The sequence below is a fragment of the Saimiri boliviensis genome, chromosome X, assembly GCF_048565385.1.
Source record: "Saimiri boliviensis isolate mSaiBol1 chromosome X, mSaiBol1.pri, whole genome shotgun sequence".
Classification (NCBI taxonomy): Eukaryota; Metazoa; Chordata; class Mammalia; order Primates; family Cebidae; genus Saimiri; species Saimiri boliviensis.
In genome coordinates, this window is record NC_133470.1 from 112,603,800 (window position 1) to 112,626,011 (window position 22,212).

Consider the following 22,212-nt stretch of genomic DNA (forward strand, 5'->3'; position numbering starts at 1 on the left):
TAATTCTTCAATTCTAGCTGTTCCTACCCCCATTCCAACCTTGACAACTATCTTCTCTGATGAACCATAAACTCTTAATCCTCATCTTAACCTTTCTTTTAACCTGGCATTTTGCTGTCACGTGTGGTCTCCCTATCTTTTAATAACAAAAAGCCTACCTCTCATATCTGCATTAGGAATTAGCCAGCCATTGTCACTGACAACTTTCACAGTGATTTTATATATCTCTCTTTACTCAGTACCTAAATATTATTATTTTGTGTATGAAGGTTATGCTACGGTTTTGAGGTTTTCTTACATTGACCATGAATTTGTATTTTACCTCTCTTTATAATCTCTTAGGAACAAAGGAATGACAAGACTGGCCAGGGTTAGATATTTGTCTGGTGGTCTTACAGCAAAGCTTCTAGATTCAGAGGTCCTTTTAAAAGTACATCTAGCTGGATGTCCATCCTGTTGAATTCCTCATTGACAGCTTTGTACAATACTTTCTTCTTGGATAGACTGTTAATTTTTATGAGACTCTGGTTGATGTTTCTTTGTTTCTTTCTTTTGAGACAAGGAAGTCTCGCTCTTTTGCCCAGGCTGGATTGTAATGGCGCGATCTCGGCTCACTACAACCTCTGCCTTCCGGGTTTAAGAGATTCTCCTGCCTCAGCCTCCCGAGTAGCTGGGATTATAGGCATGCAACACCATGCCTGGCTAATTTTTGTATTTTTAGTAGAGCTGGGGTTTCACCATGTTGGCCAGGCTAGTCTTGAACCCCTAACCTCAGGTGATCTGCCTGACTTGGCCTCCCAACGTGCTGGGATTACAGATGTGAGCCACTGTGCTGGGCCGTCTGGCTGATAGTTTTTTGTTTTGTTTTTGTTTGTTTGTTTGTTTTGAGACAGAGTCTTGCACTGTCGCCCAAGCTGGAGTGCAGTGGCACGATCTCAGCTCACTACAGTCCCCGCCTCCTGGATTCAAGCAATTCTGCCTCAGCTACCTGAGTAGCTGGGAATACAGGTGTGCAACACCACGCCCAGCTAATTGTTTTTGTATTTTTAGTAGAGATGGAGTTTCACCATGTTGGCCAGGATGGTCTTGATGCCTTGACCTTGTGATCAGCCCACCTTGGCCTCCCAAAGTGCTGGGATTATATCCATGAGCCATTGTGCCTGGCCTTTTTCTCTCTTTTTTTTTTGAGATGGAGTTTTGCTCTCCCACCCAGGCTGGAGTGCAGTGGCATAATCTCGGCTTACTACAACCTTCACCTCCTGGGTTCAAGTGATTCTCCTGCCTCAGCCTCTCTAGTAGCTGGGACTATAGGCACGCGCCACTATGTCCAGCTAATTTTTGTATGTTTTATAGAGATGGGGTTTTGCCCTTTTGCCCAGGCTGGTCTTGAACTCCTGACCTCAGGTGATCCTTGGCCTCCCAAAGTTCTGGCATTACAGGCATGAGCCACTGCGCCCGGCCGTTAGTTTCTTTTAAAAAAATATGTTGTAAATAGAGATGGGGTTTTAGCATGTTGCCCAGGCTGGTCTGAAACTCTTGGACTCAAACCGTCTGCGTACCTTGGCCTCCTAATGTGCTGGAATTATAGGGATGAGCCACCATCCCTGGCTGATAGTTTCTTTTTCTGGCTGTTGACTGCCACTTTCTATTTCGATACATTCCAGGGTTGGTCAGTTCTGTTTTTCTTCCTTTTCTTTTAGAATGTTGTCATTTCTGATTGGAACCATCTATTTACAGGCTACTTTGAAATCTGCTGCCCTCCCCCACTCACCTTTTAATTTATTCTATAGAAAGGAGAGCTCCTACATATGTCATATTTCCATGATTGAAAGATGTCATTACTTGTAAGATTTCATCATTGTTTTTAGGACAGTTATTTTTAGACGGGTTGGTTGAAAAATGACACTGATTTGTAAGTGTCATCCTGATTTTCACAAACGTTAAAATAATCACATTAGAATTAAGGTACAAGGCCAAGCATGGTTGCTCATGCCTGTAATCCGAACACTAGGAGGCTGAGGCAGGAGGATTGCTTTAGGCCAGGAATTTGAGATCAGCCTGGGCAACATAGCGAGACCCCATTTCTACCAAAAATATATATATGCAACTTAGCCAGGCATGGTAGTATGCAGCTGTTGTCCCAGCTTCTCGGGAGTCTGAGGCAGGAGGATTTCCTGAGTGCAGGAGTTCAAGGCTGCAGTGAGCCATGATTATACCACTGCTCTCCAGCGTGAGTGACAGAGCAAGACTCTGTCTCTTAAGAAAACAATTAAGAAGATACAGTATATAAATTGACCATAATTAAATTCCTTCCAGTCTTCTGTCATCTTCTGTTGTTTCCTATTTTTGGTCACAAACCTCTGTTCCTTGTATGCATCTTCTGTTGCCCTTAAAGTCCTTGCCCAAATTCATCTTACCTCTCCTTCATTTAGTCTCTTGAAGATTACTAGTTCCTTTCCCTTTAACTTTTTTAAAAAATTCCTGTTTATAAAGTTGTCCTCTGAGAACCACCCTTTGGCTTCTCAATTTTTATTTGATATACGTGATCCTCAACTCAGGGATGTTGAGTTCAGCAAACTTTTGGAAGTCCTTTTGTGAATCAAATGCTATGCTAAGCTGCCATTTGCTCCCAGGCCTTGAGATGCTCAAATTTCCTTGTTTTTTATTAATTTGGATGTAGGGCTTTGATTTTAAAGAACATTAGTAGCTAGCACTACTTATAATCTGTAATTTAATCTACTACATTTCTATTTTAATCCTCCATTCCAAGAAGGCTACATATATTTTGCAGATCCATTCCTTCCAGTCTCACATGTTTAACTTAATTTTTATCCTCTAAATCCAAGGTTGCAAATTGTCAGCCCTTGGGCAGAATGTTTGGCTTGTTAAATGTTCTTTCTTATTTTATTTTTCAGACAGAGTCTCGCTCTGTTGCCCAGGCTGGAGTGCAGTGGTGTGATCTGGCTCACTGCAACCTCTGCTTCCCAGGTTTAAGCAATTCTCATGCCTCAGCCTCTCAAATAGCTGGGATTACAGGCATGTGCCACCATGCCTGGCTAATTTTTTTGTACTTTCAGTAGAGATGATGGGGTTTTGCCATGTTGGCCAGGCTGGTCTCAAACTCCTGACCTCCGGTGAACCGCCCTCCTTGGCCTCCAAAAATGCTGGAATTATAGGTGTGAGCCACTGCGCCGACCTCTTTTATTTTTATTTTTTGTAGAGATGAGATCTCACTATATTGCTCAGGCTGGTATTGAACTCATGGGCTCAAGTAATCCTCTGGCCTCTGCCTCTCAAAGTGGTGGGATTACAGATGTGAGCTACCACGGCCAGCCAAATGCACTTTCTTAACCTCACACAATGTTTAAAATTTTTAAAAATCTGTTTCTTTTAAAAATCAGAATTGACAAAAATCCAAATTTCAGTTTCTCTTGAAGGATTGGAACGTCTGGTAACATCGTGTCCTGATTTCAGCTAGATTTGTCTAGGCGCTGCCCCCCTTTAGAATAGAGCAAGGGTCTTTTTTTAAACAGTTCACCTCAGTCAGTCCCCACTCAACTCATTTCCTTTGTTTTCATTACATTCTTGGCCTCTTTCGACAATTGATTTTATAATTCCAGCTCTAAGCCTTTTTTTTTCCCCCTTCAGTTCATACTTGACCTCCTAAGCTCCTGAAGATTTCTTATTTTAGGAATGCATTGCCATTTTGAGGCTTATTCCTATTTGTTGATGATAGGTATTGGGATAGGGTGAGGAATACGGAACTCATCAATGTTCACACTGATTTCAGAGAAACATTTAATATCTCTGTATTGACTTTTTTGCCACCAAACACACCATTTTATAAAGGGAAACCCATACTGATTAAAAGAGCTTGCTTTATATCCTGTGGCATGTATTTTGAGGGCAGATTTAATATGCTTTCGTTTTGGTCTGTGTGTCATAACCATTAAATGTATACTAGACTCTTGTTAGGAGCTTGAAATGACAGACACAAAATCATTTTTCTCTTCAGTAGCGTCTTTTATACTTTTAAAAAAGTACTGAGTATAGGTTTTGTGCACTGATACTCATAGGCACCAAACAGTTGAAGAGGGCAGGAGAAATTTTCTATTTCCTTGCTCTTCCACTTAATGTAGAGCAAATATTCATTTATATAGTGTTTTTAAAAATCTTAACATAGGCATGAGCACTTATAAAAGGCTTATATTTGCCCTGAGTGTGTCTTTCCCCTACACATGTAATTATCCTGAGAAGCATCCTTGGGTGCAGTTAGGATTCAGCTCAACAGGATCCACGTTTTAACTCTGTGTTACATTTTATCTACATGGAACATCTTAAGAACTGTGTTTGCTATAAGAATTCCTAGGTTGCAGTATAAGGGTAAATGAAGGAGTAAAGTGGATTTAGGATGGCTGTCCCTGTGTCTATCTCTTCATAACTTCTTTCTTCCTTATAAATATTTGTTTAAAAGTTGTTTGGTTACCATCAAAAGGGCTCTTTTATGAAGAATCTATGTAAACTACTGAAACATTTCTTAGGACCTTTTTGGTGAATTTGATCATAAAATTAAAAAGTGTGTATGTGTTTTATAAAGGCATACCTCTGATAAGACTGATTTTATATTTGCCTTTTCTTCTCTACTTTGATCACCACCCTAGCTGTTCTTTTTCTCTAGACCACCTTTCTTTTCAAACTTGATTCTTGCTGTCACAGCTCTCTATAATATCAGTTAAAATCAGCTGCCTCAACTCTTTGAGGATTTTTGTGCATAGGACGGCATGGTGAAACACAGGGAAATGATAGTCTTACTATCATTTTTGGCCAATCTCTGGCCGGAAAAAAAAAAAAAAAAAAAAAAAAAAAGAAAAAGACAAATTTAGAAGGTCCAAATAATTACCAGTATAAAACGATGTTCACAAATATAATCTTGTCTCTGCAGAGTAGGAAGGCTATCTTGTTTTCTGCTGTGATGTGTCCTACAAATGTGGTATTACCAGTACAGCTTATAGCACCAACAGGTATCTGTGATGGAGGACAGCAGACTGTGAACTAAGCCTGGACTAGAAAGTTTCTGAGAAACAGCAAAAGTCCTAGATGTGAAAAAGATAGATCTGTGTGATCCTTTATATTTAGAACTTATACTTTCTTACAATGGTTAAAGCAGCACATATTTTTTAAAAATAGCTAATAAAACACTTGAGAATGTTGCAGGTAATGTGGTATATATGTTAATGAGAAGAAAAATACTGCTCTGCTGAAAATAGGGTCCTGAAGGCTGAGTTTGGCACTGTTTCATCACTGTGCAACTTTCCTCTTGATGGCAGCTAACTCTTTCTGAAGTTCAGTAAATTTGGGGCCGGTTTTCAAGTTTGTAATCCTAACACCTCAGCATTATTTTATTAAAATACTCTCTGGACACTGCCAAGAGATTGACATCCAGTATCTTCTTTACACTTGCTCTTGAGCTTGCTGATTTGTCATTCCAGGCTATGGACAGACCCCCCCCTAAGCTGAAAGTCTCCCAGAGGAGGATGCCAAAGCTCCGTGCGTCACTCTCAGAACGATATCTCCCATAATTAAGAGCTTCTGGTGCTGTCCATTTAATGGGAATCTGCTTTAAGTCAGAAGATGAATACACACCACCATCCTCTTGACGAGACATTCCAAAGTCACTGATTTTCAGAACATTATTTTCACCTCCAGGCAGTTTCTTGCAGCAAGGTCCCTGTGTGTACAATTTCTACTTGAGATACATCATCCAGAAGCAGCATCTAATGAAAATTTCACTAACTGAATTTTAGTTCATTCTTCTTTCTCAGAAAGGAGAGGAAATCGCCTCCTGGAACCAGTTCCTTAAATTATGTAGATAGGCCGTCTTTGTGTGCGAACTCCTATACAGTTGACAATATTGGGAGGATAATATTGCTTGAGGATTTTGGCTTCTAGTAAACATTTTAATTTCACTTCCTGGGAAGGATGTTCTTTACATGTTTTAACAGCAACAGCAATTTTCCCTTTAATGTTCCCTTAAATGTGTCACCAAAATTTCCCTTGCCAATTAATTCTTCTAATGTGACATCTTCATGATTGAGAACCCATTTCTTATTCTCCTAGTTATGGCCATACTGTGATAATGATGCTCTTAATTGGAACATTGACTTTTTTTTTTGTAATTTAAACAATATAGATGAATTTCATGTAACATCAAATTTGCCTTTTTTTGTTTTTTTGAAACAGTCTTGTTCTTGTCGCCAAGGCTGGAGTGCAGTGGCGTGATCTTGGCTCACTGCAGCCTCCGCCTCTTGGGTTCAAGCAATTCTCCTGTCTCAACCTCCTAAGTAGATGGGATTACAGGCTTGCACCACCACACCTGGCTAATTTTTGTATTTTTAATAGAGATGGGGTTTCACCATGTTGGCCAGGATGGTCTCGATCTCCTGGCCTCATAATCCACCTGCCTCAGCCTCCCAAAGTGCTGGGATTACAGGTGTGAGCCACTGCACCTGGCCTCAGATTTGCCATTTTAAAGTGTACTATTCAGTGGTTTTTAGTATATCCACTGTGTTGTGCAAGGATCACTGCTGTCTGTATCCAGAACGTTTCTATTACCCTAAAAAGAAACTCTATGCCTATGAGCAGTCACTCCCAATTCTTCCTTACCCCAGCCCCTGGAAATCAATAATGTGCTTTCTGTCGTTATGATTTTGCCTGTTTTGGCCACTTCATTTAAATGGAATCATGCAATAATCTGTGGCCTTTGTGTTTGGCTTTCACTTAGCATCATGTTCTCAAGGTTCATCCATGTCATAGCATGTATCAGTACTCCATTCCTTTTTATTGCTAAATGATGTTTCATTGTATGAATGTTTATCACTTTTTATTTATCCATTCATCAATTAATGGACAGGAACAATGGCTTTTAATTATTGTTAAGTTCATCATGTATCCACAGTTACTGATAATGTCAAGATTATACATGGTGTGAACAGAATGCTGTGTAGAAATGATATGTAAATTATTTGTCAGCATTTCATGTGTGATGATTTTCTAAGGACCCTTCTAGCCCTGGTTTTAAGAAATATGTGAATGTAGTATTTTCATCAATAAAGTTTAATGCATTAAGCATTAGTTTAAAATTTGAAGGCAGATGTGAAGATATTTGCCACATGTTGTAATAATCATGTTTTGAAGTTATTTCAATATGAAATATTTGAAAAATGTCAATACATAAAGGAAAGGAAATGATTATAATTGAGTCAATATATTTTTAAAGCAATTTTTATAATTTAGCAGACATTGCATCTTAATATAAGTTACTATTAAAATTGTGTCCTTGTGAAAAATGTGATGTCATTTTTCTTTTTTTGTTGATCATGTAAAATAGGTACTTTTCTTTGCTGTATTTTCTGTTTACTTTTGATAAGCTATTGCTTGCCTCTGTGGAATGTTTTACTTGTTGTTCCATTTTTTTCTCCCTACCCCCACTTCTCCAACATGCACACAGTGTTCAATTTTTTTTAAGTCATCATTAGTGTGCTTATCTTTAATTGTTTCTAAGAATGGACAATGAGAAACACAAATATTTTCTCCTTTACTGGGGACTCAAGTCTTTGTTACTGATGCAACCCATTAACTTTTCTTTCTTTATTAAATGTTCCTCCTCCTTACCTTTTCCTCTTCCTTCCTTCTCCCTTTCTTCCTTTTTTATCCCCTCCCTCCCTCCTCCTTTCATTGTCCTTCCCTCCTTCCTTCTCCCTTCCTTTTCTACTACCTCCTTTGACCAACCCTCTCTCCCCTACTCCCTCCTTTCCTTCCTTCTTTCTTCTCTATCAATATAATCACTTTGTTTCTTTCAGGTGAGATTGGAGTGTTCAGCTGTGACCAGAAATTTATTTTCCTGAGTAAATTGCCAAGAATTAAGAATGAAGAGGGCCATTTGCATCTCCTTAAATTATTCAGTTATCTGCTTTATTGCTCCATGTGGAAAACTTAAAATTAAGTTGTGCATTTCTGTATTTTCACCTGTTGTTCAGTTTCTACATGTTTATTTTCAGTAATGGCTGAAAGTGTTAATTGTTCCATATTTTTAGCACAATGTGCTGCATACAGTTTCCAACAAACAAATAAGGTTACCTGTGTACAGAGTTTTACCTTAGATGAACTAAATACTGCCTGGGTTCAGCTTTTATTTCCATTCTGAAATGCTTCCACTTTATTGTTTGAAACTGAAAATAAACAATTATTGAACCATTTTGACCTCATTTAAAAACTCAGTTTTAATTTATTATTTGGCTTATTCTTTAGTCACTAAAAACAGTGGGAGCATTGTCTTATGAAATGCTTAGGAATCATTTTATATAGTACATGTACAACATTAAAACCTGTTTAAAAAAGAAAAAGGTACCAGCACTCACTTGTCCCTTGCCATTTTTTCTTGTAATTATGTTAGACAAATCTTGGGGCGGGGGGATCAAAAGATAATTGTTTTAATTCTACAGCTATAGGAGCTTTGTATTGCTGAACTTTGGTCTGGCAAAGTTTCACAGTGACATTTTTAAAAGAGAATTTTTTTATCTACTGAATTCTACCAGTGTAACCTTTTTTCTAAATAAACAATAGTTTTCTCAAATGATTGTATATTCTTGTGTATATTGTTGCTTATTCAAAATAACTGATTTTGGCAAAGATAATTCATTAAGGTTTCTAGCCTTTCTCAGTTCCTAGTCCGCGGGCTACGTTATTTTCTAATGACATATTAACCAATAACAGGAAAATATCCTATTTGATTACCTCTGTAGTTGGAGTGAACAGTGGACTGATACCGTGCCTGGATTTGTCCATTTAGTCTTCAGTTACTTGGAAATGATACCTATGCAAATTAAAATTTTCAGAGAATGACAAAAAGGATACAGTTTTTAAAGAATTGAGAAATGTCAAATATATTTTAAATGAACTGGCAAAAGGGTATAAATCTTGATGTTTCTTTTCAGGTAATTGTAATTTGCAAAAATCGGTGAGCAGAATATTTATGGGAGAGTGATCTATTCAGTCACTGTTGGGTGCTTATAATGTGCCTGGCATAAAAAGAGATGTTTGTTAGAGGGATTTTTGACTTTGAGAAAATAACTATGGCTTACCTCAAATAATTTGTCTCAAAGATACCAGGAAGAACTTTCCAGTTGTTACATATGCATTCATATTTTAAAGGTTACATGATTGATTTTGAACTACAAACTTTACTGCTAATAAGATAGCATCAATATGCCTTCTCCCTGTTGCCCCAAATCACTGAACACGGGTAATCAGTTCTGGCCTTGCTAGAAATGCATTGATTATGGAAAATACTATCTTTGGATTAACCGTGTAAAGATAATTTATGTTGAAAGTAGGAAATCTGTATTTGTATAGTGCTAGCTATTTTAGCTATCTACTGTGTTCTAGGTTCAAAGAAGTATAAGACCTGTCCCAAAAGTGCTTCCAATCTAGTTTGGAAATAAGGACCAAATGAATGCTATGGGGGTCCAGCAAACTCTTTTTGTAAAGGGCCAGATAATAAATATTTGTGGCCTTGCAGGCCATGTGGTTCGCATTGCAACTACTAAACTCTGCCATTGTAGTCTGGATGCAGTTATAAATAATATGTAAGTGAATAAGCATGGCTGAGTTCATTAAAAGTTTATTTACAATAACAGGTGGAAGCCTAGATTTGGCCTGTGGGCTATAGTTTGCCAATCCTTTCTATGAAGAGTAAGAGAGTTCTATAGGGTATTCATTAAAAAATATTTGAGGGTGGGAGGGGTGAGGGATAAAAGACTACTACACATTGGGTACAGTGCTCACTGCTTGGGTGATGGGTGCACTGAAATCTCAGAAATCATCACTAAATAAGTAACCAAACACCACCTGTTTCCCAAAAACCTATTGACATGTTTGAGTGCCTCTTACGCATTAGAGGTATACAGCCATGAGCAAAAACAAACCCCTGCCCTCATGGAACTTCCATTCTAGTCAGTTGAGACAGACAACAAACAACGTTACTTGGAGGGAGGTCCTCTGAGGAAGAATAAACCTGAATAAGGACACTAGGGTGAGGCCGAATTTACTACTGATTACACAGTGACTATGGAGTGAAGATGAGTGAAGCAGGACATTTTGAGGCAGTTATCACAGTACAGATATTTTATTACCCAATAATGTGTCTGTGATTCCCAACCCGTCTTTACATGAAAGTAAAGTAATATTCAGGATCTCTCTCTCTCCCTTCCTCCTTCCCTCCCTCCCTCCCTCCCTCCCTCCCTCCCTCCCTCCTTTCTCTCTCTCTCTCTTGCTCTCTCTCTCTCTCTCTCTCTCTCTCGCTCTCGCTCTCGTTCTTGTGGGTGGCATCTCAGCTTGCCATTTTCTAGAAAGGAGTTCTTGACTAAAGTCTCATGGATGAGCTTGGTGGGTATGTATGGGCCTTCCAGAATCCCAGAAATTGGATACACGTTTGTGTTAAATGCACACTTTTCTGAGTCTATGGTTTTTGCCAGGTTCTCAGGAAAATAGGCCTAAGGTGATAAGTTTGTTTTTCTAGGTCCTGCTCCAAAGATGTCTGAGACCTTTATAACTAACTCTGAATCTTTTGGGGGCTGGTGAGAAGGTGGAAGACAATGGTCTGTCTACCTTGGATTAAATGGTAGGGGCTAAAGTTAGAGCAACCTTCTTTGCCTTGGCAAGTGATCTACAAGTGATTTGCAATTTGTTGGAAAGTAACTGGTCCGTGGTATAGGGCCATTTTCTCTTGTGAGGAGGTACTTTAGCCAAGGATGGGCAGACATCCTAGTAGCGGTTTTTTTTTTTTTTTTTTTGACAATTATGTAGTTGATTTATTTCTACACCACTATAATCTAAAAAGGATTTATGAGAAAACAGTACAGTATCTTTAAATGAAAAAAAATTTGTTTCTGGATGAAATTAATAACCTAAATGAAGCCAATACCCCAAAATGTCGTGTACAAGTGGGCCATGGAGAAACTGGCAGGCAACAAAGAGAAGGTAATGTGATTAGTTATAGGAATTAGTGTCCATTAAATGTAAAGCTAGTTGCCATGGAGAAGAATGTTTACTGACACCGAGGCCTGAAAAAAACTGCAATCACAAGGCAATCAGGTCTTTCCAGTGGATAAAACAAAGGAATATATCTTGTGAAAGGTCTTGAGTATTACCTGATGGCGAACGCCTTAGTTCATTCTAGTAAGGATATTTTTTACAATGACACTGGAACATGCGGTCTACACATGCAGATATCTATTTGAGTCCAGGAAAACGTTTTAAAATATTTGGGACGACAGGGTTTGTAAACTAAGATTTATTATAGCCATTTTTTATAAGTATGTTTGTAAAGATTAGGAAACTCATGTGACTGTTATTTGGTTCCCATGATACAAGTAATGTGAACAAGACCTCTTCAGTGTAAAAGCTTTGCCTGCCCTTCGTTTCCTTTTTATGGATGGTGATATCTAAGGCTGCCTCTTAGGTAGAATGAAGCTTGTAATACTGTAGCTGCTTAATATTCTATCTCATTACTTATATGAGTTTATGGTTTAAATGTTTAATTTTTTTTTTTTTGAAACAGGGTTTCACTGTCGCCCAGGCTGGAGTGCAGTGGTGCGTGATCTTGGCTCACAGCAGTCTCCACCTCCCGGGCTCAAGCAATTCTCTTGTCTCAGCCTCCCGAATAGCTGGGATTACAGGCACATGCCACCAGGCCTGGGTAATTTTTTGTGTTTTCAGTAGACATGGGGTTTCACTATGTTGACCAGGCGGGTCTAGAACTCCTGACCTCAGATGGTCTGCCCACCTTGTAAATGTTTAAGTTTTAAACATTGAGGTAGCATTTCTAGAGACATTGTCAGGGCCAAGGAGATGTAATTAGGTCCAGAGTTGAGAATAGAAAAAGGAGCTGCTTAAAAGATGGTAATTCAAGCTAATTGAACACAGATTTTCTTCTATTTATAGACAACAGTAGACCTGATAAGAACAACAAGAGGAAGGATATTGGAAGTAGTGTTTAAAGGAAGTGTGGCAATCTGAGAAAATAAACCTTAATGTAAAAAAGTCTGTTTTTGTTCCTGATTGGTAGGTACTGTTTTAAGCTGTAATGGCCACTTCTAAATGGATCAGGCTTAAAAAGCTTAATTCCTTTGATGTGTTGCTAAGTGGATGTGCTTAATAGAGGAAGGAGAGGGAACAGAGATTATTCTGGTTGGGCACAGGGCACTTAAGCCTGAGAAATACATAATTGCAAATAAGAAATAGCCTTCATTTCAGGGATAGGAGCTAGAAAATGACCTGACACTTAATCTCTAGCTTGGTCTGACCTCTGATTTTTGTTAGATGAGAGCTAGATGCCCTTGGGCTCGAGTGTCAGACCAATAGAGAGCTATTATTACCTCTGTCCTCACAAAATTTTCTTATATTTTAACCAGAATGATACTGTACTTTGTTCAAGGCTTTCTTGATCCTAATTTCATGTGGTGTGTAATAGTACTTACCTCCTATTACATGTATCATTGTCAAAGAGCATTTATGAATTGTAATTGGATATGCCATTGCTAGGCACTATTATGCAGCATCTTTTCTGCTTTCTGGAATAATTGATTCAAGACATCAATAAGACAAACGTGCTAGGCAAGAAAAAATATGTAAAACAAGTAAGGTATCCATACCATGTGCATCTGGCACCAGGTACATTTTAAGAGGTTGGTGAATACTTACGTAAGAATTACCTCAGACTACGTGTGATTTGAGAAGTTTTTGTCTGCAACAGGTTCGTCTAGGAAAATTTTATAAAGGTTTTGGACTTTAAGGAAGCCAGTTGATTTCTACTTAGACCTAGAGGGTATAGGTCTTTTGGGGTCCCATTTAACTGAGTTGGCGCTGGCAGAGAGTGAATGTTGAACTTGGAATTCTGAACAATTCTGATATGCAGAATTTTTGAAGCCAATTTGTTATACTACCCCAGGAATAGAACAGATTTGAGAGACATGCTCTCTACCTCTTTGAGTACTGTTCTATGCTGCCTCAATATTTTCCCCCTTTTTTTGGTCTTAAAAAAACCCTTATCTCATCAGTCTTTTTATTGCTTTAATCAATGTTAATCACATTTTTTCATATCTTTACAGGTAATTAAAAAGTTGTTGTCTCTATGTCAAGATGTCTTTCCTTGTCCATTTCTATTTCTCTAAGTGGGGATGAATTCCACTGAAACTTCTTACACTTTCTCACTTGGTCTTCACAATGCCCTTCTGCTAATGAATTAAATCGAACAATACATGTAAAGCACCTAAAACAGGACCTAGTACCTGGCAGGTACTCAATAACTAGTAGTGGTTGTTTTTAGTGCTAATATTTATACCAGTACTTTCCAAACTGAGAATCATTAGAATGAATTGAGAAACTTTTGGAGGTCCCCAGGTCAAGTATATTGAATCAGATTTTCTTACAAACAGTTCCTCAGGTGATACCGATGTAGGGATAACATTTGGGAATTGCAGAGTTAAACCAGCACACAATCCCTGCATCTGTGTTCTTAATTCTGGACAGAACTCAGAGGTGTCCCTCCCTCCCTCTCCTCTCTCCTTTCCTCTTTCCTTTCTGTCACCCAGGCTGGAGTACAATGATGCGATCTTGGCTCACTGCAACCTCCGCCTCCCGGGTTTACGTGATTCTCCTGCCTCAGCCTCCCAAGTAACTGGGTTTAGAGGTACCTGCCACCATGCCCGGCTAATTTTTATATTTTTCAGTAGAGACAGGGTTTCACCATGTTGATCGGGCTGGTCTCAAACTCCTGACCTCAGGTAATCCACTCTTTCTGAAGGTGATAAGTATATTAGGTTCAGAGACAACCTGTGCCTAGAAAGGAGTATTTTAAAATCAAGAGCAATAGCTCTTGATTATCAGAGTTTATCAGAGTTTATCAACTCTATTATCAGAGTTTATCAGCTTTGCCAGCCTATGCTACTCTTGTTCACAGACCCCCTGACTTTTCCAACCTTCCTTCACCGGACTTCCTTGATCTCACCTCTTGTTAGACTAGCGTCTGCTACTGAAATAAGCAGTTTGAAGTTCAGAACGTCTTTTGATACCACTTATACGTTCTCCTTTAACTTTTATTTGTAGCAGTTCACTTTTATATTATTGGACTTGTGCTCAGGACTGGATTTTGTCCTTCATTCCTTGTTTTTCCTTACAAAATAAACTCATGATGGGGAGGGATATGTATAAATGCTTAATAATTTAATGCTATAAATTTCCCTCTAATCATTATTCCAACTTGTTCCCACAAATTTGATGTGTGGCATTAACATTTTCATTCAGCTCAAAATGTTTTCCAATTTCTCTCTCTCTCTTTTTTTTTGTTTTGTTTTTTTTTTAGACGGAGTTTCACTCTTGTGACCCAGGCTGGAGTGCAATGGCACGATCTCGGCTCACCGCAACCTCTGCCTCTTGGGTTCAAGCAATTCTCCTGCCTCAGCCTCCTGAGTAGCTGGGATTACAGGCACGCGCCACCATGCCCAGCTAATTTTTTGTATTTTTAGTAGAGACGGGGTTTCACCATGTTGACCAGGATTGTCTCGATCTCTTGACCTTGTGATCCACCCGCCTCGGCCTCCCAAAGTTCTGGGATTACAGGCTTGAGCCACTGTGCCCGGCCTCTCTTTTTATTTTTTCTTTGACCCATGTGTGTTGCTTGAATTCCACGTATTTGCAGATTTTCCAGATACCTTTCTGTTATTATTGAATTTAGTTTTGTGTGGTCAAATAACATACTGTGAATTATTTAAATCCTCTTAAATTTACTGTGACTTGTTTTATGGTCTAGTAGCAGGCCTTCCATGGTGAATATTCCACATGCACTTGAAAAGAATGTGCATTTTGTTATTGTTAGATGTAGTATTCTATAAATGCCAATTAGGTCATTTTGGTTGGTGGTATTCCAAGTCTTCTGTATTCTTGCTAATTTATTTTCTGCTTGGTCTGTCAATTACTGTAAAACTTGTTGAAATCTGCAAATATGATTGTGGATTTGTCTTATTTCTTCTTTTGCTTTTGTCATTTTTTTTTGCTTCATGTATTTTGAAACTTTGTTATTAAGTACATACACATTTAAGATGATATACTCTTGGTGAATTGACCCCTTTATCAAAATGAACTGGTAATATTCCTTATTCTAAAATCTACTTTGATATTAATATAACCTTTCCTACTTTCTTTTTCTTGTATTTGGTTAGTATATTTCCTTCTCTTTATATTGAAAATGAGTTTCTTGCTTTTTAATCCAATTTGACAATCTCTGCCTTTACTTTGGGTGTTTATACCATACATTTAACGTAATTATCGATATGGTTGTGTTTGCATTTGACATTCTGATATTTTCTGTTTGTCTCATCTTCTCTTTTTTTTTTCTTTTCCTGCATTATGGATTGTGCCTTTTAAACGGATTGTGCCTCAGTTTTCTCATTTATAAAATGAGGCTAATAACCGTTTCATAAGATTGTCCTGAGGATTAAATGACATTTATAAAAAGTGTTTACATGGGGCCTGACACATATTTTTATGTAGAGCCTGAGAAATGTTAGTTTTTAAAAATTAGGGGATGGAGAACTCATTGGGATATGAATTATTCAAAGGTTATGGGTTCTAGTCCTGGTTATGTACACACGTGAGGTGCAGGTTGTTGTACAAGTGTGGTTTGAGTGGGCCTCGAAAGGCCTTAGCTCTAAAACATCTACTACCTTGCTGTGGTATGTGAAATTCTCATAAACACTTTACAGAAACCTCTGGAGATTTCCATATTCGTTAAGGTAAGGTATTATGGGAGGGGGCAATCATTTTTCACACTACTACTGAAATATAGATGATTTCTGATGATAGCCCATCGTGCTCCTATTTCCTATTCCTAGGAAAGCTCTGGGAGGTTGGGCAGGTAAATGTACATAGGCAAAAGTCAGTGAAAAGGATAAAGCCTGATCCTGGGAAGGGAGCCACAGTGAGTAGCCAGATCATTCCCTGAAGGTGAAAGGAGAGGTGGGAAAGTTGCCAGAAAGGACCTAGCCCAGTTGGTTTTATCTTGGTCTTATTTGTGAAGTTAAACCTCTGGGTTTTGTATTTGCTTGGTTTACTTTAGTTTCAGTGTAGGTGAAATATGTCCCAAATGATATTTAACTGTTCAACTCCTGAATAGTTGACTAGGTCATACTTTACAATTACCTCCAAAACATGGGGTGGCTTGTTTGGAAGTCTAAGCAGTAGTGCCTTCGGAGCGGTTGTGTTTTTCCCTCTTTTTCCTCTTCATTGAGGATTTGTTTGGTCCCTCTGAACTCTTCCACATTGATCTAGAATACAAGCTCCATGAGAGCAGAGACTGTGTAATGCCAGCCTCTAACGTAGTACATGGCATATTGTAGGTAATCAATAAATATTTTTTGAAAGAATGACCAATTTGTCATTTTCTCCAAATGAATAGAAATCTTTTTGATCAGATACACATCTTTATTACCTGCTTGACTCATTACCGTCATGAATCTTTAGTTCATTTCACCTGGACCATTAACCTTCTCTAAATTGAGCACCAAAATTAGTCCATGGACTCAATCCTGTCCCTGGGCTGGAGGAGTATGAAAAATACTACACAAGTGTTTCGGCAGCTCAGCATTAGCCTCGCTACTGGTTCAGCTTCAACTTTGGGTGCAGATTTTGGTGGTAGGATGGTTCTCCTGCCTCTTATGGCTAACTCTACCTGTGTAACCAAGTTCCATAAACAGACCCCTTGTTCTGTATCTCAGTTTATCTAGAGTTGGTGTCCATGTCTTATGCACAATCCATCATAGCTGAGTCCCTATACCTGCTGCTCAGCCTACCGTATTCCTCTTCCCCAACACACATTCAAGGTTCTGGTAGCCTTGAGGGGTTTGACAGAGATTAAAGACATTGGGAGAGGAATATTAGCAGAACAGAGGGTGCCACACCTCAGCCTGGCCTTTTGGGAAATTTCTTTCTAAATTGCTCTGTGAAAGGAAGTGAAAGATCTTTTTACTCTTCTCTCTTGTACTGCAGCCTATTGCTCTTAGGATCCAGAATGCAGGCTAGTTAGTACTAGTGGTCTCATGGTTGAGGTCATAGGCTTTTGGGAGCTGGTCTAAAAAACTCTAACCACCCTTTGTTTTTATGGAAATATATATTTTCTATTCAAACAACTCACTTACAAATAAATTTTAGAATACAGCTCATTGATAAATTGGAAGTGGTTATTAAGCTAATCAGACATGCTTTCCTCACTAGGGAGCCTGAGTAAATGGATTTGCAGGTTGGTCTCTGTATCAGAAATGAGTGTCAGTCCTTTTCTATAACTCCGGACAAGTAGCAGAGATTTTTTTTTTCTTTTCAAAGTTGGTGTAATTATTTTTGACAGAAGATGTGTTGGCTGAAGGAAATACTCTTCTGTTTTGGTGGTAGAGGTCCTTATTTTGGGAAGGATGTCAGCTTAGAGCAACTTTTAAGAACATTGGAGTTAGGCTGCATGCAGTAACTCACGCCTTAATCCCAGCACTTTGGGAGGCTGAGATGGAAGGATCCCTTGAGCCTAGGAGTTCAAAACCAGCCTGGGTAACATAGCAAGACCCCGTTTCTACAAAAAATTAAAAAAAAAATAGCTGGACATGGTGGACACATGCCTGTAGTCCCAGCTACTCAGGAGGCAGAGGTGGGAGGATTTCAAATACATTTTCTCTTTAACACTCATTCCTTTCACATGACAAATTTTCCCAGGGTCCCTGACCCTTCAGTTCTGTTGGCAGATATGAAATGTTGATGTCAAGTGTCCTAGAAACAAGGATATCTTAACCTTTGGAAAAGGAACATTTCATGTAATAGAAGACATCAGCCAGAGGGACCTTTCATGTAATCCTTCTCCCAATCATTTTAGAATCAGTATATTAAAAGATGGTCATTAGGAATATTTCAAGGGCCACATCACATTGCTCCCTGCAGGATATGTCCAGGGGGAATTCTGACTTTGCCTATTGGCCTAAATACAGTCTTAATTCTTTGTCAAACTAACAAATAAATGTCCAACATGGACTTTCTGCCGTTGTGAGGCATTACAGTCAGTGAGGTACGAAATAAGTCATTTGCTTTTATATGTAGTCAGAAAGCTTTCTTAAGACACTTTTAAACCCTAGTTCAGTTAATGCAGCTTCCATTTATCCACCATATTTGGAGAACATGTGCAGTGGCTTAAGCGAGACCTATGCTAAAATGAAAGTGGCAAATGATGTTTTGTTAAAATTCTGATTCATATAGCCTAGTTAAATATTAACAGTATGTCCTCTTTTGAGGTAGGATGGGAGAACACTTTGTTTTAAATGAGGAGAGTGGGCCTGGACAAGCTGAAAGTGAGGCAAGATAGCAAGCATTCTTTTAGGTGCTACAATGAAGCATAGAAACAGCATTTATTCTCCCCTCCCTGTCTTTTTTTATCCATGACATTTAGATGTCAAATAGCTTTACCCTGTAAGTAAAACTACTTCACTACGTGAATACTCCTGGTTCACTTTACACAATAAACATGTGCCTGGAAAGCTTTCTTGGGTGCACACGCACAAATCAAATAGTTTTCTTGTTGACTCACACTTCCACTTCTGATCGTCATTTGTCAGCAGATTCTAAAGCTAACCCAGTCAGCTAGTTAATAAGAGGTACTTAAACACAAGGGGATATAACTCCAGTGAATTATTTCATGAAAGAAGCTTGAGGAAAATGAATGTGTACTCTTGTATCCTAAATTTGAATTTCATATATTGGCTTTCCTAAAAGTGAACACCAACTAAATTTTTTTCCCTTAACTATTATGTCTATTGTGATAATTCCCCCTGAATTCTAGACACCAGGTTTTCTGGATTCATTTATTCATTTAATTATTGGTCATCACCTTGCAACAATGACAGAACAAACGTTTGTTGTACAAACATTGATTGATCATGTACGATTTGAGAGACACTGCACTTGATCATGGGGATCTACAATCAAGTAAGGAAAGATCTCTGTCCAGGTGCTCACAGTCTGGTAAGGGAGGGAGATAAATTAATAGGCAGTTCCTATGAAGTTTGAATACTGCTTTGATAAGAAAAGTACCGGGTGCTATGGGAGCACAGGGGTGGGAGGTTGGAGGCAGAGGGGTTCAGGGTTTTATGATGCCTATAAAAACACAAATCTCAGGCAAAGTCATCTGCTAGCATTTGTTAAAGTTTCATTTAACCTGTTTATCAAAGAACCAACAGCTACAGAAGAATGCTGATTCAAGGAGTATTTGAAAAGCAGGGATTCATGTAGTCAGTTGGGGGAAAAAAAAACCAAAGTAACATCACTAAGTTAAATTCAATTTTGGCCAATGTCTTATTGTGCAGTAAATTGAAACTTTTTGGGTTATCTTCTAAACAAAACTTCACCCCAAAACTAAACAATGCCTTAGTAGTTTTCTGCGAGTTAACCTCTAGCTTTATAAGACTAAAATCTCCTGGACCATAATTAATAATGAATAGTTAGTTGAAGTTACAAATCTTGAGAGAGTGAGGTGACTGATAGGCCTAATAGAAAATGTTTCGCCATCCTGACATCACCACTATGCAATCAATGCATGTAACAAAATTACACTTGTGCTCCATAAATTTCTATATATTTTCCATCAAAAAAGGAAAATAAAAAGTACAGCCATAATAAGTCATACAATCATCATTCTTCCTTCTTTTCTTTTCCTTTCTTTCTTTCTTTCTTTTTTTTTTTTTTTTTTGAGACAGAGCCTTTGCTCTGTTGCCCAGGCTGGAATGCAGTGGCGCAATCTCAGCCCACTGCAGCCTGCACCTCCCAAGTTCAAGAGATTCTCCTGCCTCAGCCCCCTGAGTAGCTGGGACCACAGGCACATGCCACCATGCCCAGCTAATTTTTTGTATTTTTAGAAGAGACAGGGTTTTGCCATGTTGACCAGGCTGGTCTCAAACTCCTGACCTCAGGCGAACTGCCTTGGCCTCCCAAAGTGCTGGGATTACAGGTGTGAGTCACCACACCTGGGCATTTTTCCTTATTTTCAAGTTTTAAAAAATATATTTAAAAATATTTTGTAGAGACAAGATTTTTCTATATTGCTCAGGCTGGTCGCAATCTCTTTTTACTTTAATTTTTAATTCAAAAAAATTTTTTTAACTGTGGGAGAATGATTCCTTAGATATGGTAATCCCTCACCTCCTGTATTCTCCAGTTTCTCAGCTGTTCATGTATTTTCATTGTCAGTCATAGTGAGCTAGTTTGATTCATCATAGAAATGGTCTCAAACTCTTCACCTCAAGCAATCCTCCTACCTTGGCCTCCCAAAGTGTAGAGACTGTAGGCACGAGCCACCACGTCCAGCATATTATCAAGTTTTCGATAAGTTTTCTTATATTTCCTTCTCTGTGCCCTTGGATAATTTCTAAAGAGTGGTCTTGATCACACACACACACACAAAATAGCTAGTTTCATTGTGGTTTCTGTTAAGACCATTAATTGAATTTATTTACTTATTATTTTTCGAGATGGAATCTCTTGTCACTCAGGATGAAATGCAATGGCAGGATTTCGGCTCACTGCAACCTCTGCCTCCTGGGTTCAAGTGATTCTCCTGCCTCAGCCTCCTGAGTTGCTGGGATTACAGGCATGTGCCACCACACCCAGCTAAGTTTTGGATTTTTAGTAAAAATGTAGTTTCACCATGATGGCCAGCCTTGTCTCGAACTCCTGGTCTCAAGCAATCCACCTACTTCGGCCTCCTAAAGTGCGGGAATTACAGGCATGAGCCACCACACTTAACCTATTAATTGAATTTATTGTTTAGTTGATTTTCTATTACTCTTAGTGGTAGCGGAAATTACCCATAGATTTAATAGGGTTCATGATGGTATTGTTCACAGTTACTTATTTCTTATCTTGCCTGTAAGAGTATTATATGTCCCTGTTCATTGCCTGGTGACCTGCTATGCCTCTTATGAGAAAAGGACAGGTCCCTACTTCACTGATTTTGGGCTTGACTGAGATGCTTTGGCCAATAGAGTCTAAGTAGTTATGATATATACCACAAGCAGACATTTAAGCTGGTTATGTGGTTTGGCTTGGCCTCTTATTGGGTTGGCCTGCAGTCAACCCACATTTTACATATGATATGAGCAAACAGTAAAGGTAATAAATTTCTCTCTAAGGGTAGGAACAAGATAAGAATGTCCAGTCTTACTAATTCCAGCCAACATTTTACTGAAGTTCTAGCCATGGAAGTAGACAAGACAATGAAAAGGCATCCAAATTGTAAAGGAAGATACAAAACTGTATTTGCAGATGGCATGATGTTTAATATAGAAAATCCTAAGGAGTTCACAAAAAACTATTGAAATTATGATCTTCAGCAAGGTTAGAGGATAAAGGATTAATATACAAAAATCAATTATATTTATATACAGTAGCAATGAGCAAATCAAACCTGAAATTATGAAAACAAGTCTTAATGATAGCTTCAAAGGTACTTAGGAATGCATTTAACAAAAGAAGTACAAAACATTCTTAAGACTACCAAACATTATTGAAAGAAATTATGCAGGATCTAAATAAATAGATATCCTATATTCATGGATTAGAAGACTTACTAGCATTAATGTAGCAGTACTTCCCCAATTGACCTGTAGGTTTAACTCAATTCTTGTCAGAATCCCTGCTGGCTTCGCTGTAGAAATTGATAAGTGGATCCTAAGATTCATATGGAAATTCAAGGGGCACAGAATTGCTGAAATAATGTTGAAAAGGAACAAAGTTGGAGAGCTCATGCTTTTTGATTTCAAAACTGTCTACATTGCAACAATAATCAAGATAGTGTGATCCTGGCATATGGATAGACATACAGATAAATGGAATAGAATTGAGAATCCAGAAATAAACCCTCAAGTTTATAGTCAGTTTGATTTCAACAAGGATGCTAAAACAATTCAATGAGGAAAGAATGATCTCTTCAACAAATGGTGCTGGGACAACTGGATATCTACATGCAGAGGAATGAAGTTGGACATTGATCTTACACTGTATATACAAAAATGAACTTGAAATGGATCAAAGACCCAAATGTAACAGAACTATGAAACTCTTAGAAGAAAATAT

At 38.4% G+C, this 22,212-nt stretch overlaps 1 protein-coding gene, 1 non-coding gene and 1 pseudogene across 9 annotated transcripts in view; 1 reads left to right on the forward strand and 2 right to left on the reverse strand.

Moving 5' to 3' along the window:
• THOC2 (THO complex subunit 2) overlaps nt 1-13,132 on the forward strand; it is a 135,549-nt gene extending 122,417 nt beyond the window's left edge. For 5 of the 8 annotated variants that reach the window (XM_010341713.3, XM_074391605.1, XM_074391607.1 and 2 more), the window contains one exon: nt 5,490-5,578. The gene's annotated coding sequence lies outside the window, so the exon portion shown is untranslated. Of the gene's footprint in view, nt 1-5,489; nt 5,579-7,859; nt 8,641-11,617 lie in introns of those variants that run through there. The other 3 variants (XM_074391603.1, XM_074391606.1, XM_074391604.1) reach the window with 2 other exon arrangements.
• LOC120361833 (tyrosine-protein kinase Fer-like) lies at nt 5,491-16,565 on the reverse strand (annotated as a pseudogene).
• A 3,730-nt stretch (nt 16,566-20,295) lies between these two features.
• LOC120361944 (small nucleolar RNA SNORD29) lies at nt 20,296-20,360 on the reverse strand. The gene has a single exon (XR_005577970.1). It is a non-coding gene; the product is annotated as a small nucleolar RNA SNORD29 (small nucleolar RNA).
• Between the last annotated feature and the right edge of the window lie 1,852 nt (nt 20,361-22,212).